At 52.7% G+C, this 16,698-nt stretch overlaps 1 long non-coding RNA gene across 1 annotated transcript; it reads left to right on the forward strand.

Moving 5' to 3' along the window:
• The first annotated feature begins 10,664 nt into the window (after positions 1 to 10,664).
• LOC129046307 (uncharacterized) lies at positions 10,665 to 12,757 on the forward strand. The gene is made up of 3 exons (XR_008507351.2): positions 10,665 to 10,723; positions 11,300 to 11,403; positions 12,618 to 12,757. It is a non-coding gene; the product is annotated as an uncharacterized LOC129046307 (long non-coding RNA).
• Positions 12,758 to 16,698: the final 3,941 nt, after the last annotated feature.

The raw sequence follows: 16,698 nt of genomic DNA on the forward strand, positions 1-16,698 counted from the left end.
TGGATGTGGGGTGGGGAGGGGAGCCTGAGGACCTGCCAAGGAGGCTTCTTCTGACTGAGGCAGTCTGGGAAGTGGGGCAATCCAGGATGGGGAATGAGGAATCCTAAGTCTGGCCCTCTGAGTCCCGCTCTTTGTGTGACCTTGAACATGACCCTGCCTCAATCTCACCTGTGGCGTAAAGGGGTTGGATTAGAATTCCAGTCATGGAGTCTCAATGTCGAAAGTACCCTTAGCAGCTATCTAGTCCCAACCCACACCCAGAGCTTGACGCCCTCTGGAGCATCCTGCACAGCCATCGTCCAAACTCTGCTTGCATACTTCCAGTGATAGGAAGCTCACTTCCTCCAATGGCATCCTGTTTGATCTCAGCATAGACACCCATTAGATATTTCATCTGAAATTGGTCTCCCTGTCGCTTCCACCAGTAGGTCCTAGTTTTGTCTCTTGCAGCCACATACCTCATCTTCCCTGTGAGAGCTGCTCAGAGGTCTGAATTCAGAGTTCAGTTCCCTGAGTCTACTCTTCTCCAGACCAAATAGCCCCTTCATCTCCACCTATTCTCACAAAGTCTGGCCTGTGACTCCTTCATGTGTGGAGACCATAACTGGACACAGTCCCCCAGGTGGGGTCTTGGCAAGGCTGCCCAGGACCCGAACATGCCCTGGCTCCTTTTACAAACAACCCAAGTTCCCATTGGATTTAGCACCTACAGGGTCTCCCCTAGCCAGTGAGCTCTGTGAGGGGGGGGGGCTTTTCTGATTCCTTTCTGTTACCCAAGGGCCCAGCCCAGGGCCTTGCCCAGAGTTGGCATCATAACTTGTGTGGTGAGGTGGCTGAGAGCAAAGTGCATGTGGGGATGCAGTCCAAATTGGAAGAGTGGGCTGGGCCGTGGAAGGGCCCAGATTATCCATATACATTCAGGCAGCCTCCTCCCACCCCTGCACTGGCTGCACTGGCCCACAGTGAGGGCCCAGCATGTTGTTCTGGTGGTGCTGGTGTTCATCAGTGCCCAAACCTCAGGGGGGCTGATACCTGCATCCGCGGCCTCCCGGGGCTCCGGGGAGCCCTGCCTGCCTCTCCCAGCTCTGTGTATAACTTGCCAATGTTGTGTACATCTGTGTGTGGCTGCTGGAGGCGCCCCCTGGTATCTAACAGAGGCCGAAGGAGGTAGCTGTAGCCCATCCGTTGGCAGGGGTGACCTGGGGACCCATCTGAGGCAGTAGGAAGCATGCCCTATGAGTCAGCAGGGGTGTTCCTGGCTGGCTGAGGAGAACAGTGGCTATCACTTGACAGTGGTATTCCCAGCTGTCTGCATGAAGAGGGGGAGGCAGCTGCCCTGGCAGGCAGGCATGCCCACCCTGATGTGGCCCTTGTGTGTGTGTGTGTGTGTGTGTGTGTGTGTGTGAGTCCTCCTGCCACTCAGCTGTCATCAGCCCCGATCACCACAAGGGAAGTCAGCCCTGCCAGAGCTCAAGGTCATGGAAAGGACACTTCAATTATTCTGCCATCATCTGTCAGGGTCCCGGTGGAGTGGGCAACCACTGGCTTCACGGCTGGCTGGAGGGAGTGCGTACCAGGGAAGAACCGGGCAGATGAACGGAAGGAGAGGGAGGGTCAGGAAGAAACCCATGAGCCATCTCGAGCAATGGGAGCCAGCAGAGACTCCTCCAGACACACAGCCAGAGATGGGGGCGTTTCAAGAGCCAATTTCTGCAGTTGCCAGAGTGGCAAGGGCAAACATGGCTTTGGGAGTCGGACGGACCTAGGTTCTAGTCCTGGTTCTGCTGCTTCCTGGCTCCCTGGCCAATTTTTTTTTTTTTTTCCCTAGCTGAGAAGCGGGGATGTTGTAAAAATGCCAGGTCAGGCCCAGGGTACATGCCTAGGAGACGGAAGGCCCCTCTTGCCATCTCCTCTCTCTAAGGCTACCCACGTGAGGCAGATGGTGGCTGGCAAAGGCAGGAACAGGAACTGTCTTGTGTGTGTGTGGGGGGGGGTCTCTGTCAGGTATGTCCTGAGCCCAGTCCAGGGTCTTCTTTTCTCTTGGCTTCTTCCCTTTGGCTGGGAAACCTAGCTGTCATAGAAGAGAGGAAGGGGTGATGGGGGCAGCAGCTAGAGTCCCTATAAGTGACTCTGTAGCCAGCTCTAGCTTCTGCCTGGGTGTTCTTAGCATTCCCCACCTCTGGAATCTTTCTAGAAACATAGCCAGGGACTAATGACACACCAACTCCACAGACTAAAAGGCTGTTGTTCCATCCCCTTCCCAGAGTGGGAGGCAGGCACTGGTGCAGATGAGGAAACTGAGGCTCTGTGTAGTGACTTGCCTAAGGTCACACAGCTGTGGGATCGACACAGGATTCAAACCCACCAGACCCACTGTACCTTTGATCTTCTTTCTCATCACCCTATCTCCCCCCATCCCATCCCCAGGCTCCTAGGCCCCAGCCGTGACAGACTGGCGACTCATGACTTCCACAATACTCCCTGTATTGTCCTGCCTCTGTAGTTCTCCTCAAAGGCTCCTCTGGCCTGGAATGTGCACTGTGCCCTGCCCTACTTCTTCCATTTCCCCCCCACCCATCTCCCCTCCTGGGCCTGTGGAAATCCTCCTTCTTCTTCAAAGCTCTAATACCTCTTCTGATTCCTGAGAGCTGAAGGACTTCCGGTGTTCCCAGAAGGCTTTGCTTCACTCTTGTCTTACATTGTGAGCTGCTGTGCCCACGGAACAAGAGACATCTTGATCATTGAGGCAAACCCTCTCAGTGAAGGAGCTTAAGAGAACCAGGGAGCAGAAGGGGCTCCAATATCTTCCTGCTTTTCTCCTTTGGCCACTGGTTTGCAGTCTCTTTCCTGTTGGAGGTCTCAAGGCTTTAGATCACCCCTCTCCCCCTTGCCCCTCCCCTCTCCTCTCCTCCTCTCTCCCTAGGGGAATTCAGCTATGATGAGGCCTTAAGGACAATATTTCTAATTGCCTCCAGGTCATTGTCACTAGGATGTCCTCTACTCACCTCAAATTCAACACGTCACAACTAAATCCATCAGGTGCCATCCTCTCCAAACCTGCCCTGTTTCTGTGTCCCCTGTCTCAGTGGATAGCATCACTGCATCCCCACCAGAAACCTGGAGGCATCCTCCAATACCTTCGTCCCCCTATCCCTGTCACATCCAACCAGCCACCAAGTCCTACCCATTCTACCTCCAACACATGCTGAATTCCCTTGCTTCTCTCTCTCTGGCTCCATGATTTCCAGCTTGGTCTAGACCTCATCAGCTGTTGCCTATGGTTTCCTCCTCCCTGTCTTCCAGCTTCCACTCAGCCCCTGGGTCTGCCGGCCCGTTCACCCCAAGGTGGTCAGAAGGAAGGTTTCAAAATGCAGGGGCGCCTGGGTGGCTCAGTCGGTTAAGCAACTGCCTTCGGCTCAGGTCATGATCCTGGAGTCCCTGGATCAAGCCCTACATCGGGCTCCCTGCTCAGCGGGGAGTCTGCTTCTCCCTCTGACCCTCCCCTCTCTCATGCTCTCTCTCTTTCCCATTCTCTCTCTCAAATAAATAAATAAAATCTTTAACAAAAAAAAAGAAAGAAGGAAGGTTTCAAAATGCAAATCAGACCATGTTGTTACTGCCGTGCTCAGAAACCCCAGAGACAGAGAATAAAATTCAAGTGCCTGAAGGGTCTCCACCTTGCTTTCCTCCTCCCCCGTCATACTGAATGTTCTAGTCCACCTTCTGCTCCTGAGCGGGCTCAGATATCAGACTGCTGCTTCTGGCTGAACAGCTGTCCTTTCACCTTCACCTGACCAACTCCCTCTCAGCCTTCGGGTCTCAGGTTATACATCACTCTGTGCATGCCCTTTAGCACTCAGCTCGGGTGCCACCACCTTTTCCTGGAAGTTTTGCCTGACTTCTCTTCCCCTCAAGTCTAGGTTAGACACCCCTCCTGTGAGCTTGGATCCCCTTCCGTGACTCTCCCCTGCTGCCCTAGATCTCCCATCACAGCACGGTTCATCATGGACTGTAAATACTTGGGTGCTTGGTCGTTTCTCCCACTAGACCAAGGGCTGGCAAGTTACAGTCCTCAGGCAAAGTCTGATCTACTGTCTGTTTTTGTAAATAAATTTTTATCGGAACACGGCCATATTGTCTGCGGCTGCTTTTATACTACAACGGCAGAGTTGAGTAGTTGTGACAGACCACGAAGCCCCAAATAATTACTATGTGGCCCTTTACAGAAAAGGTTACTGACCCCTGCACTGGACCATCTGCCCCACAAGGGCAAGGGTGGTGTTCTCCTGGTTCATTGCTGGATCCTCATCACCCAACACAATGGCTAGTGGTTGGCAGGTAGTGTCTAGAAACATTTGTCAAATAGTGCTTGAAGTGTAGATGATCACAGGGTAAATCTGCAGCCTGCCCAGGGTCCCTGCAGCCCCATGTGGGCTCTGACCTTTAGTTTCTCAATCTGCATCCCCAGGGAACAAGAATGAGGTCAGACTCCCTGCGTATTCCCAGCCTTCCCCATAGCAGGGCCAGGTCCAGAGGACAGAGAAGCTGTGTCGCTGTGGGCCACTGGAAGGGCTCAGGGGAGGAGGACAGCAGGGCCCTGGGGCTGCCCTGAGGGGGCTATACCCACATCAAAGATGTGTACTTCCACCCTAAGACTGTCCCTGACCCTAGAGCAGCGGACCTCAATGAGGGACCACTTTGCCCCCAGGGGATATTTAGCAATGGCCGGAGACGTTCCTGGTTGTTACACATGAGAGGCTGGAGCGCTGCATCTGCTAGTGGTAAACATTCTACAAATGCATAGGACAGCCCCATACAACAAAAATTACCTGGCTGAGCATGCCAAGAGTGCCCAAGCTGAGAAATTCTGCTCAAAATCAAGGGTTTTCAGCCCGGCATGCCCATTAGAGATGGGCATGCTTGGGCTCCAGCCTGGATCAATTAGAACAGAACCTCTGAGCTGGGACCCAGGCATCAGCAATTTTAGAATCTCCCCCGATGATTCTAACGTGAAGCCAGCACTAAGAACGTCCAGGCTAGAGCCCCCTTTCTGGGAAAAGTTTCCAAAGATGGACCTGCACATAGCCCCAAATCACCTGGGACAGTCTATGCCTCAAACATTGGGTCCCACTGCCAGGCCCGGGGGCCCTGGTCATTTGAGAAAATCTGACTGCTGCCCTCCTGGGGTATCTCTGAGCACTGAGGGGCCAGCAGAGCCCTCTTCCCCCGCCCTTCCCTCTATGCCCATCTCTGAAGGAGGAGGGGTGCTGGTGGAGGAGAGGGGGGGTTGGGGAGCACAGCTGGGATTCCAATCACCTCCAACCACAAAAATCCATATCAAGCATCTCTTTCTCTTCTCCCCCTTCCAAGCTGAGCTGTAGAGAGAAACACCCCCTTTCTGAAAGCAACCCAGAGGCCCCAAGCTGATGTGGAGAGAGGGGCTCAGCAGTGTGGCTGTTGGGGAGGAGGAACACAAGCTCTTACCTCCCTTATTTGGTCCTGGTTTGGGGGATGTGTGTGAAGTTCGCCGCACCTCCTAAATCCAATCGGGCTCTGGGCCTGAGCAGGCTCCCAGGCCCAGGAAAGGAAGGGACTGGATGGTTGTGGGAAGGTAGGTTCCCCCACCACAGGACAAACTTTTCCTCTCCCTCTAAACCAGTGACTCTGCAGGGGCGAACCAGTCTGGCTGCCCCATCCTCTCCCCAAGATGGAGCTGGGTGTCCATCCCAGACTGCAGGCCTCTTCCTCTCCCTGGGGAGCCCCTCACCAGCTTCCACTTTTCTCCTGGGCTACGCAAGCCCTGACCCCGTTCTAGGCAATCCTAGCCAAGGCTGCAAGCCCTGACCCCGTTCTAGGCAATTCTAGCCCAGGCTGCTTAGCCACCGGATGCTGGGAGGAGGGGAGGCCGAAAAGAGCAGGGCCAAGCTTCCATGGGACTCTCTGACCAGGAAGACTTCTGCAGTTTAGACGCTGCTGGAATTCAAGATTGGAGAGGCCACAGTGCAGCTGGGCTCCCACAGTAAGTCTGCAAGGAAGCAAGGAAGCGGGGCCAGATTTGGGCTTTGGGGTAGATTCTTGGGGTCTAAGCTGGGAAGCTGTTGCCAGAGGGACAGAGCAGAAGCACAAACAGAATGAAGCTGAGCAGCAGATTCCTGGCAGGGGCTCTCCAAAATGACAGGCAAGGCTCCTAAGAGCACTGAACTGGGAGCAAGATGGTAATTGCCCTACTTTGGGGAGGGGCAAAGGAAGGGGGTTGGGAAGAGACAGGAAGGGGACTTTGGAGCTCCAACCTCGAAGCATGAAGGAGAGCGTGCCGAAGACAGAGAAGAGGAGTCAAGTGGGAGGACACAGTGGAGGCAAACGCCAGGAGGGGTGCTACACCTGGGCCCAGCCGCCCAGGGCCCTGTGGAGAGAACATGTGGTATGATAGGCCAGAGATAGGACTGAGGCCCTCAGCAGACGTGCTCAGAATGGGAAGGGCTGTGTGTCCACCCAGATGAGAAACCTGACTTTATCCTGAGAGCCGTGGGGAGCTATGGATATACTTGAAGCAGGGTAAGTGATATGATCGCCTTTGACACTTATAACGGTTCTTCCCCTCATGGTTGGAGGCTGGATGGGAGCATGGGAAGGTCCAAGACCTAGAGACAAAGGACCATCTGGAGGTCTGTGAAATGGTCTGAGTGTAGGCTCATGTGGCACTAGTCACCATTCAGGCGTCAGCTAGAAAGCTGGACCTCCATGATCCCCACCCCTCTTCTAGGCTCCTTTGGCCCCTTGGACTACTCCCATCTTGGTCCTTAGTAACATAGATGGCGGTTTTCTGTAAGCTGTGGGAGGGCAGGGATCATGACTGACTTGTTCACCACTGTCAACCACCTCCATGCCCAGTGCTGACACATGTCCTATACATGCGGAAGGAAGGAAGGAAGGAAGGAAGGAAAGGAAGGAAGGAAGGAAGGAAGGAAGGGGAGAGACACGTCAAGAATGATGCTCAGCTGATGGATGGCGATACTATTGCTAAGGGCAGAGGATGGATTTTATTTTGCTGGTGGAGAGAGATGAGTTTAGAGCTGACCTGGAGGCATCTGAGGGTCACCCCAGAAGACATACTGAGTCAGCTGTCAACTCTGTGGGCCTGCAGCTCAAGGAGCCGCTTGGACTGGCCCCGTCTGCTGAGAGGTGTGAGCTAAAGCCATGGGAATGAATTTAAAACTTGATGTTTTTGATTCTTAAGTAAACAGCCAGCCAAGAACCAGTATATTTTGAACCACTGGTGGCCAAGGACGTGACAGGAAGAGGTGGAGGGAGGTGGCAGGAGGTGGCGCCCTCCCCCTGTGGGGTTGAGGAGGATCCCGCCTCTGGAACTGCCCCAGCTGTCGCACAGCTCTGTAGGGGGAGAGAGAGCCCCGGCTGGGGGGGGCCTGGCTTGGGACGGAGGACTGGACGGAACAAAGGTCCCCTGACCTCTCTGTGCCCCTCTGTCACCAGGTACCCCCTCCAAGTGCTCCCTGGGTCCTTCCCCCCTGGCTGGAGCCTGTGGACCCCAATTTGCTGTGAGTCTCCCATCTCCATGGACTTACCCACACCCCCTTCCCCACTGCCTCTTCCTTGCCCTAGCCAGCCTCTGTAACTCAATGCCCCTGCTCCTTCCTTAGCTGGGCCCAGGAATCCTGCCAAACATTGTGCTTCCTGGCCTGGGGATGACTCAGGCTTCCCTCCCCAGCACCACCCCACCCCCAGCCCCTGAGCCATGCCATAGGCTGAGCAGGGAGACTTGCTGATGGGCAGCTTGACTCTAGGAGCCTGGGTGCTGGGGAGGTGGGCCCAGGCCCCTGCTCCTCAGGCCAACCAGGCAGCATCCACAGGGGCTGGGGGAAGTGCAGGTAAGGTGTTAGGGCTGGGGATTGCTAGGAGGCCTGGCAGGCTAGCATTAGCACTCCAACATGATAGTACCCTAGGAACCAAAGGGTCCATAGATACCTACTAAGTTGCAGACCAGGCTGTCTTCCTGAAAGCCTTAAAGTTTTCCATTGAAGATGGGGGGGCGGGGTCATCCAGGGCTTCTAGGGATCATGGGCCTGACATAAAATCCTGGTGCCACCTCTTCCTAGCTGAGTGACCTTGGGCAAGTAAGTCACTTTGACTGAATGACACTCACTTTGCTCATCTGTACAATGGGGAAAAGAATAATAATAGCCTGCTGCCAGGGATGTTGAGAGGATTGAAAGAAGGAACACATGGAAAATGCTCTGTAAACAGGAACTGTAACAGGAGGGGTGTTATATTTATCTGCATGGCTAGGGGATGGAGAAGAAACAGGTGGCTTTCTGCTTTTCTGTCGTCCAGGGGCACATTCCCCAGTTCTTTCTACTTGATACTATGGGATTCCTTGAGGCCTCAGCCCGTGGAAGGAAGGTCAGGGCTCAGAACGATGGTTGCATATTTTGCTGGAGGACCTTCGGCGAGAGGCTTGACTCTTCTGAGCCCCAGCAAGCTGTATTCAGAGGGGGAAGACGGGGAGAATTTCTCCTTCCCTCTCTCCCCTCCCAACCTCTTTCTTTCCCCGGGGCTGGTGTGGTGCTCAAAGAGGAGGTTCACACAGAGGTGAGGCCCAAAGGCCCAGTACTCTTCCCAGATGTGCTGGGGTTGGTGGGGAGGGCAGAAGAAATGTGGACATGTGGAGGGCAGGGCCCGGGCTGGCCTGTGTCTGCGATCAAAGGCACAGGGTGGGGTGGGGCAGGGGGTGGAGGGTGAGTTCTTTGCATTGCTGAGGGTTTAGTGCTTTCTCTTGGTTGCCTGGATGCCTTGGTGTCCACCTCCCCCGCCCAACCCCAGTATCCACCTTGGGCCTATGCCCATAGCCCCCACTCAGGACTAGCATGAGTAAAGAGCAGGCTGCTTGCCTGGCCACTGGTGAGCAAGTTGGTGGATCACCTGCCCGGCCAGCTGTCCAAGCCCTGGCTCGCTGACAGCCACCTAACCACACTGTCGCATGTGCGGCCATGGGCTGTTAGCTTCCTGGGTGGACTATCAGAGTGCTGTGCTGCCTGCAAGCTGCCCACGGCCACGCTGCGAGGCATCGCATGGTCCCGCCGCCTGGGCCTCCCTGGCCTCCAGCGTGTGCGAGAAGGTGCCAGTGCTGTGGCCGGGTCTAGACCTCTCAACCTCTTGGCTCACGGCAGCGACTCCTGTGTGGCAGTGTAGGCCTTTGTAAGCCCGTGTTCCGTTCCTGGGCCAGAGGACAGAGAGCTCAGCTCCGCAGGCCCGCAGCTTCCTCCGAGGGAAGGAACACAGGAGCCGAAATAGTGGCTTTGTTCTGGAGGAAAGGAGGAAAGATGCAGGCCCTCCTGGGCTCACTCCAGTACCCTGGGGGCTCTGACTGCCAACTCATCCAGGAAACGTGCCTTCTAAACAATACCCAGGCCAGCCTGTCCCAGGCCCTACTTCCCATCCTTGGTGGGAGTCCTGGGGGAGACGCCTCTGAACCATTGTTCCCAGGGACGACTCACCAGGGTCAGGTCTAGGCCAAGCCAGGGTCCTGAGCTTCCACACCCTAGGAGGAGGCACATGATGTCTCGGAGAAGTGGCTCCTCCAGCCTTTGTTCTTGCCTGGGCAGGCAGCCACTCAGGACACCACGGTTTGGTGGGGAGAGGGGTTGGAGTAGACAGTGCTATTTTTTTTTTTTTTCCTTTGGGAAGGCTTTATAGGGGGTAAAATGAGGAAGGGAGCAGACACTTGGCCCAGGATCGTGGCAGAGTTGGAATGGCACCACAAAATGGAAGGAACCCCTGAAGTGTGCTTACTTGTTCTCCAGAGTTTGGGCTCCACGGGGGCAGGGGCATTATTTTGTTCCTGGCTGCATCCTCAGTGCCTAGAACAATGCCTGGCACGTAACAGTGCTCAGAAAATATCTGTGAGTCTACGAACCCCTCTGCTTTCCCATTTGACCCTCCACCCACATGACCGAAGGCTGTCAATGCTCAGAGTGCCCTGGACTCACAGAGAAGGCTGGTTTCCATTTTGGTCTACATCACTTTCTAGCTAGGTGGCCTCAGGACTCAGTTTCCTTATCTGTAAAGCAGAGAGAACTATTCCTACCTCCAAGTTACTGGGAGGATTTTCTGAGACAGCTTTGGGAGTTTTCCTGGGACACAGTAGATGCCCCACAGATGTTGGTTCTTTCCCCTTTTCTTTTTACTGAGTCTTCTCATGTTCAGGCTGAACAACCCAGCAGCCTCAGACATTCCTTATTACTTCATCTGATCCTCACAACAGGCCCTGTCAGGTGTGGGGCTGTCCATATCCCCATCTTACAGATTTGGAAACTGATGCCCAAGGAGAAAGATCTGGTCACACAGAAAGTGCTAGGGGCAGAATTTTTATGCCGTTCTGTCTGGCTCCTGGCCTTTTGCTCTACTCAACCCTTGGCTCTAGCTTGTGCCTGCCATTTCTAGCTGTGTGACCTCAAGCACCTCACTGCATGTCTGTGAGCCTCGGCTTCTGCAGCTGTCTAATGGGAATAATTATTCTGACTCCCTAGGCCTTGATGCCAACCCAGCGTGGTTGGCCATTTCATCCGTTCCTCACCTTCCCCCTGCTTCTCTCCCAGTGACTGACAGACGATGGGCCTCTGACCACCATCCTCCCCAGGCGCTCCTGGCAAGGCGGCGGGAACTCCAGCCCGTTTGCTCTCTTTCCAGGAAACGTATCTGAACGCAAGTGAGTGAGAGGGACATTATTAGAGGGATAACATTGGGTCAACTCTAGTTTATTAAAACAGCACTAAATCATTTTTTAAACTATTATTAGCACCAAATGACTTTCTCCTCAGGGAGAATGGCTGCTATTTCTGATAGCTCTTTTGTGAACGTGTAGAGTCCTACGGAAATGCAAGCAATGATTAGTATTGTTAGAATAATCACCATTGTTCCTATCCTGGGAGCCATGTAGCACAAAAGTTAAGACCATGGGTTTAGAAGCCAAACCTCTTGGGCTCAAATACTGGCCCTGCCATTTCCCAGCTGTACAGCACTGGGCAAGTTTCTGAACTTCTCTGTGCCTCAATTTCTCCCTATATCAAATGGGAATAATGATAGTAGAATCTACTTCCCAGGGTTGAGTTTCAAATGAGATAATGTAGCTAAAGTACGTAGCCCCTTGTTTCAGTCAAGGGTCGGCAAGCTACAATCCGCAGGCCCCTTTTGGCTGTCTGTTCGTCTTTGTGAATAAAGTTTTATAGGAACACGGCCAGGTTACTTTGTTTACCCATTCTCTGTGGCTGTTTTTGTGCTATAGAACAGCGGAGTCGAGTAGTTGCAACAGAGACTGTACTCTCTGGTCCCTTACAGAAAATACCTGCCAAACTCTGTGCTAGTTCATAGAAGAATTGTTCCACAAATGTGAGCTGTTATTATTTCATTTCATTTCTTTATTCTAAAAGCCCATTCAGGGGTGCCTGGGTGGCTCAGTCGTTAAGCATCTGCCTTTGGCTCAGGTCATGGTCCCAGGGTCCTGGGATGGAGCCCCACGTCAGGCTCCCTGCTCCGCGGGGAGCCTGCTTCTCCCTCTCCCACTCCCCCTGCTTGTGTTCCCTCTCTCGCTGTCTCTCACTCTGTCAAATAAATAAATAAAATTGTAAAAAAAATATAAAAAGTAAATAAAATAAAAGCCCATTCATTGTAGATATGGGGGTACGACTCCGGAGAGGGGGAAATGACTTGTCCAAGGCCACAAAGCTAGGATGGTACGGGATTGGGCATGGAACCCAGATCTCTTGACTCCTAGTCCAGGGAATTTTCTAGTACATGACACTGACCAAGGCTCCCCTGTGCTTGGAGTCCTTGGGTTCAGAGTTCTTCCTTCAGGCCGAGGATGGAGCTGGCTTAGTGCCCAGGCCAAGGGAGGCCAGCTGCAAAGCCCGTGGACACTCCTCCATCCCTCTGCCAGAGCAGACAGCACAGAGCAGTGTCACTGCCCCATGCAGGTCCATTAGGATGCTTCTCTGGCTTTCTGGCCTTGGGTCCATTGCCCTAGTAGTCTGGGCTGTGGTGGCTGGCTTGCTGGGTGATTAATGTTTCTGTCTCACACTCAGGACCCTTATCTGCTTGCTGGCCTTGCCCTTGTTCTTGTAATGAGCTGGTTTAGGCCATTGACATTTCCTTTGGGTGCTCTCCTGTCCAATAGCAACTATGACATAATTATGTTGCTCTCCCTTATCCTTAATCCTCTCAAACTGCCTAGTTATCTTTAATTTCCTGTCCATTTCCCTTATTGGGGAGCTAAGTGGAACTAAGTCAGGCCAAAACTTATGGGATAGCGTGGGAAAGCTCCCAGAGGCTCACCCAGGGTCCCTGGAGCCCAGAGAGGTAGCTTGGACTCCAAGAGCCTGTGAAGGCTGGTAAGACACACCACTTCCCAGTCTGAACCTCCTCTGTTAACAAGTATGAATCATCGGTAGGGGCAGGGAGGGAAGACCTCTGACGTCCCTTTCTCCCAAGTTGGGCAGTCTGGGAGGCTTAAGACCTAATTTTAGAGGACTCTGTAACCTCCAGCCTGTCCACTTCCCCTCAGTACCAATACCAAGCGTGATTCCTGTCCCTGATGTCTTCCCCAGGTCTCACAGCCCCCAGAGGGGCAGGCCCAGGACTGATTCGAGCTAGAGTGACTGTGTGTGTGTGTGCGCGTGCACACGTGTGCACACGCAAATGCATGCGAAGCCTCGCACATGTTCCTGTGACCGTGGACTCCCTCTGACATATGGTAGGCACTCAAGACCTTCTCATTTTCTTCCTCTCTTGGATGACCATAGTGCCTAACATGGGGCAGAGCTGCTCAGGTGGGAACACAGTAGATGTTCAATCAGTGTCTATCAGATGACTAGACTGAATAGGAGCATTCTTCCTGGGAGTATGTTCTGTGTCTCGTGTGTGTGCGTGTTTCTGTGAGGAGTGTATGGAATGTGTGCCCTTTGGGTATGGAGTGTGTGCTCTATGAGCGTGTGTACTACATGTGCTTGGTATGTGGGCACAAATGTGCATGGCATGCTGCTGTGTATGTGTACATGGGAGTGAGTGTAAGCAGGGAAGTGCAGTAGCCTAGAGTTCAACGCACAAGCTCTGACTGACCTGGATTTGAATCCCAGCTTCCTACTTCCTCATGGTGTTACCTTGGTCCCCGAATTCACCTAAGTTCCCATTTCCTACCTGTGAAAAAGCAGACAGGTGGGGATTTGGGACACGTGGGTGGCTTAGGCGGTTAAGCGGCTGCCTTCGGCTCAGGTCATGATCTCAGGGTCCTGGGATCAAGCCCCGCATCATGGCGCCCTGCTCAGCGGGGAGTCTGCTTCTCCCTCCTCCTCTGCCCTTCCCCCCAACTCGTGCTCTCTCTTTCTCAAATAAATAAATAAAATCTTTTTTTTTTTTAAAGCAGGGGGAGGTTATCAATGCCAAACTCACAGGGATGTAGAGAGCATAAAATGTGCTAATGTAGCAAAACCGGCGCATGACCTCGCACATGGTGAGTGCGCCACAGCTGATAATTGTTGTTGATGATGATGATGATTAGTACATGGAGAGCTTGGCTCTCAGGGGTGTATGTACTGTGTGGGGAGTGTGAGTGTGTGTGTGTGTGTGCGCACGTGCGCGCGTGCCAGTGTGGAGCAGAGTGTGTGAAGGATGGGAGAGGCTGGAGGTGTTGGCAGACCCTGGGACTGCCCACCTAGAAGGGAAGCCTGGAAGCAGGAGTCAAGGCCACATGCGCGCACAGAGGGAGCTGAGAGAAGCCTAGACTCCGGTGTATGGATATGATGACTTAATGAGCCTCTTCCCCTGTCAACAGCCGGATTAATGGGATGAAAGTGGGCAAAGGATAATTTAGCTGGAGATTCAGGAAACAATCCCTGATAGGGCAGCCTATTAGCTTAAGAAACAGTCTCTCCTAGGACCCTCGGTGGCTCTCACTCAAGGCATTTCAAAGCCCTGCCTGCCCAAGGGAGGGGAGGAGAAATCTAGAGAGGTGAGGAAGAGACAGCAGGGAGCCAGGAAAGCAGTCTGGAGAAGAGACCAGGAAGCAGGGCAAGTTTGCAGGGGGTACTAGGAGAAGGGGGTGGAAGAGGTGAGGCCGGGTTAGAGAAGGGAGAGAACAGAGGCCAGGCATTGCAGCTTCTCTATAAATCACAGGGGCTGTTTCATGCTCAGTGACAGGGCTTGTAGTTGAGAATATGGAAGGTGACCAAAATTCCAGAGTGATTCAGGGACACCTCGATCTGTGGAAGAGATCCTCCTCAACCTGGGACTGAGTCTAAAAGCCAGACACTCAACAGCTCCCTAGCTCCCTTTCATGGCATTTTCAGCCTACCCTCGGGGCCTCTCCTTCGGCTTCGGTCTCTTAGGACACCATCTAGCCTAGCCTGGCCTTTAGTCACCTCTGAGGCTCAGCTGAGGCTGATCTGCCATATACTCAGGGAGTACATGGCTGGCTGCCCTTACCATCTGCTACTGTAGGTTTGAAGTCCTGCCCACTTCCCTGCACTCTCCAGGGTAGACCTGCACCCCTGAATGGGGAGACCTTGTTGGCCACAGTTGAGATGGACATCTGGGGATCTCCAAATTTGCACACTTTTGGTCTCTGGCCTCCTCCTCTTTGCTTTTTGTCTGAGAACCTATCAATTTTCTTTTTTTTTTTTTTTAAAGATTTTATTTATTCACTTGAGACACAGATACAGAGAGAGAGAGAGAGAGCATGAGCAGGGGGAGAGGCAGAGGGAGAGGGAGAAGCAGACTCCCCGCTGAGCAGGGAGCCCGATGCAGGGCTCGATCCCAGGACCCTGGGATCATGACCTGAGCCGAAGGCAGACACTTAACCATCTGAGCCACCCAGGCACCCCGAACCTATCAATTTTTTATGGGCTTTTGGAGGCAGGGGCCACAACAATACATTCCATTAATGATAGAAGTGGTGGTGATGATCATAATATCACCGCCAATAAAGATAGTGACAGTGTTGATGGTGGTAATGAAGGTGCTAATAATAATACCATCGATGGTGGTGGTAAAGGTAATGGTGAGGAAGACAATAGAGGTGATGATGGTGATGGTAAGTGTGGTAACAGCAATGGTGTTAATGCACTTGGTAATGGTGATAGACGTAGGGATGATAATGAAGATGATGATGGTGGTGGAGGTAATGAGAATTATGTTAGAGATAGACATTGTGGTGAGGGAGAGAATGAGGGTGATGATGGTTGAGGTGCAATGGTAATAACTGCTGGAAGTGGAGATAGTAATGTAGAGGTAGTGATGGTGGTGGTGAAAGTGGTGATGATGATGGGGCGCCTGGGTGGCACAGTCGGTTAAGCGTCCCGACTCTTGGTTTCGGCTCAGGTCAGATCAAGTCCCGCATTGGGCTCTGTGCTCAGCGGGGAGTCTGCTTGGAGATTCTCTCCCTCTGCCCACCCCCTCTCAAATAAATAAATAAATCATAAGAAAAAGAAAGTGGTGATGATGGTGGAAGTTCTTGAGATATTAGAGGTGGTGATGGTGGTGACTGATGGGTGTTAGTGATGTTGACAGTAATGGTGGAGGCAGTGGTGGTGATAGTGGTAGAGAAGGTGATGGTGATGGCAATGATGCTGATAGTTGTGATAGCAATAAAAATGGCAATGAGGATAGAAATGGTCACGGCAGTGGTAATGGTGATAGTGACGAAGACTGGAACAATTGATGATGGTGATGGAGATGACAACAGGATAACCAAGGGCCTAATAGGTCTCCTCACTAGGCCTATAATTTTCTACATTGTTCGTGACTTTTCCTCCAATACCCTGCCACCTTAGCTTTACCTTGTCTTTCATCCTTCACTATTCCCTGGGGAATTAGAAAATTGGGCCAGCCATTAAAGACAGTGTATGACTGCTGGTTTCCAGAAGAGTAGCTGACTTTCCCCATTTCTACTAAAGTCAAAACAGCAAAGTTTTGGCATCAGGAACTAAAGTTAGGTATTATAAAGAGAACCCTAATGATGAGAAATACAGTGCTGGAAAGTTACCTGAGGAAGGCTATGGAATGTCTTTAATCCTTTTGAGCTGGCACAGAACAAGAGAGAGACCCCCGGTGGTCTAAATGAATCATAACTAAAGGCAGGAAGGATGGACCTAATAATCTCTGTAGGTCAGGACCCACTTCAGGAGTCTGATTCTTTGGCTTTCTAGTCAGGGAAAGAAGTTGCATCTCTGAAGCTAATGGTGAGGAGACGAGAGGAGGAGGTTTGGGAAGGGAAGTAGCAATGAAATCTGGTGGTTTAGAAAAATGTTGGCATTCTCATCCAGATTCCTTGTGGCTCTGAGTGGGAGGTGACCCAGGATGTGGGCCTCTGTGGCACTGCCTCCAGCTTTGAATCTACCAAGAGGCTGCCCTTCAGGGCCATGATTCCCATCCCCCAGCCAGGCTGCGGTAAGAAAGAGGGAGAGGAAGGAAAGAGGGAGGGACCCTGCTCACAGTTCTTGGGAGGAATCTGCTTTCTTCCACAGACTCTTGGAACTCTAACCTCCCTTGTGGTTCTCTATTCTCCTCCCTCCTCTCAGTTTCCCGATTTCTGAAGGCCACTCAAAAAAGCCCGTGATGGACAAGCTTCCTGTAGCAGCTGGATGGGTACCAAGGCAATGGCTAACATACCAAGGGAAGGGGGCACAGAATGGG

Source organism: Mirounga angustirostris, unplaced genomic scaffold (genome assembly GCF_029215605.1).
Source record: "Mirounga angustirostris isolate CCGP_5_RB_7025 unplaced genomic scaffold, mMirAng1.0.hap1 SCAF_11, whole genome shotgun sequence".
NCBI lineage: Eukaryota > Metazoa > Chordata > Mammalia > Carnivora > Phocidae > Mirounga > Mirounga angustirostris.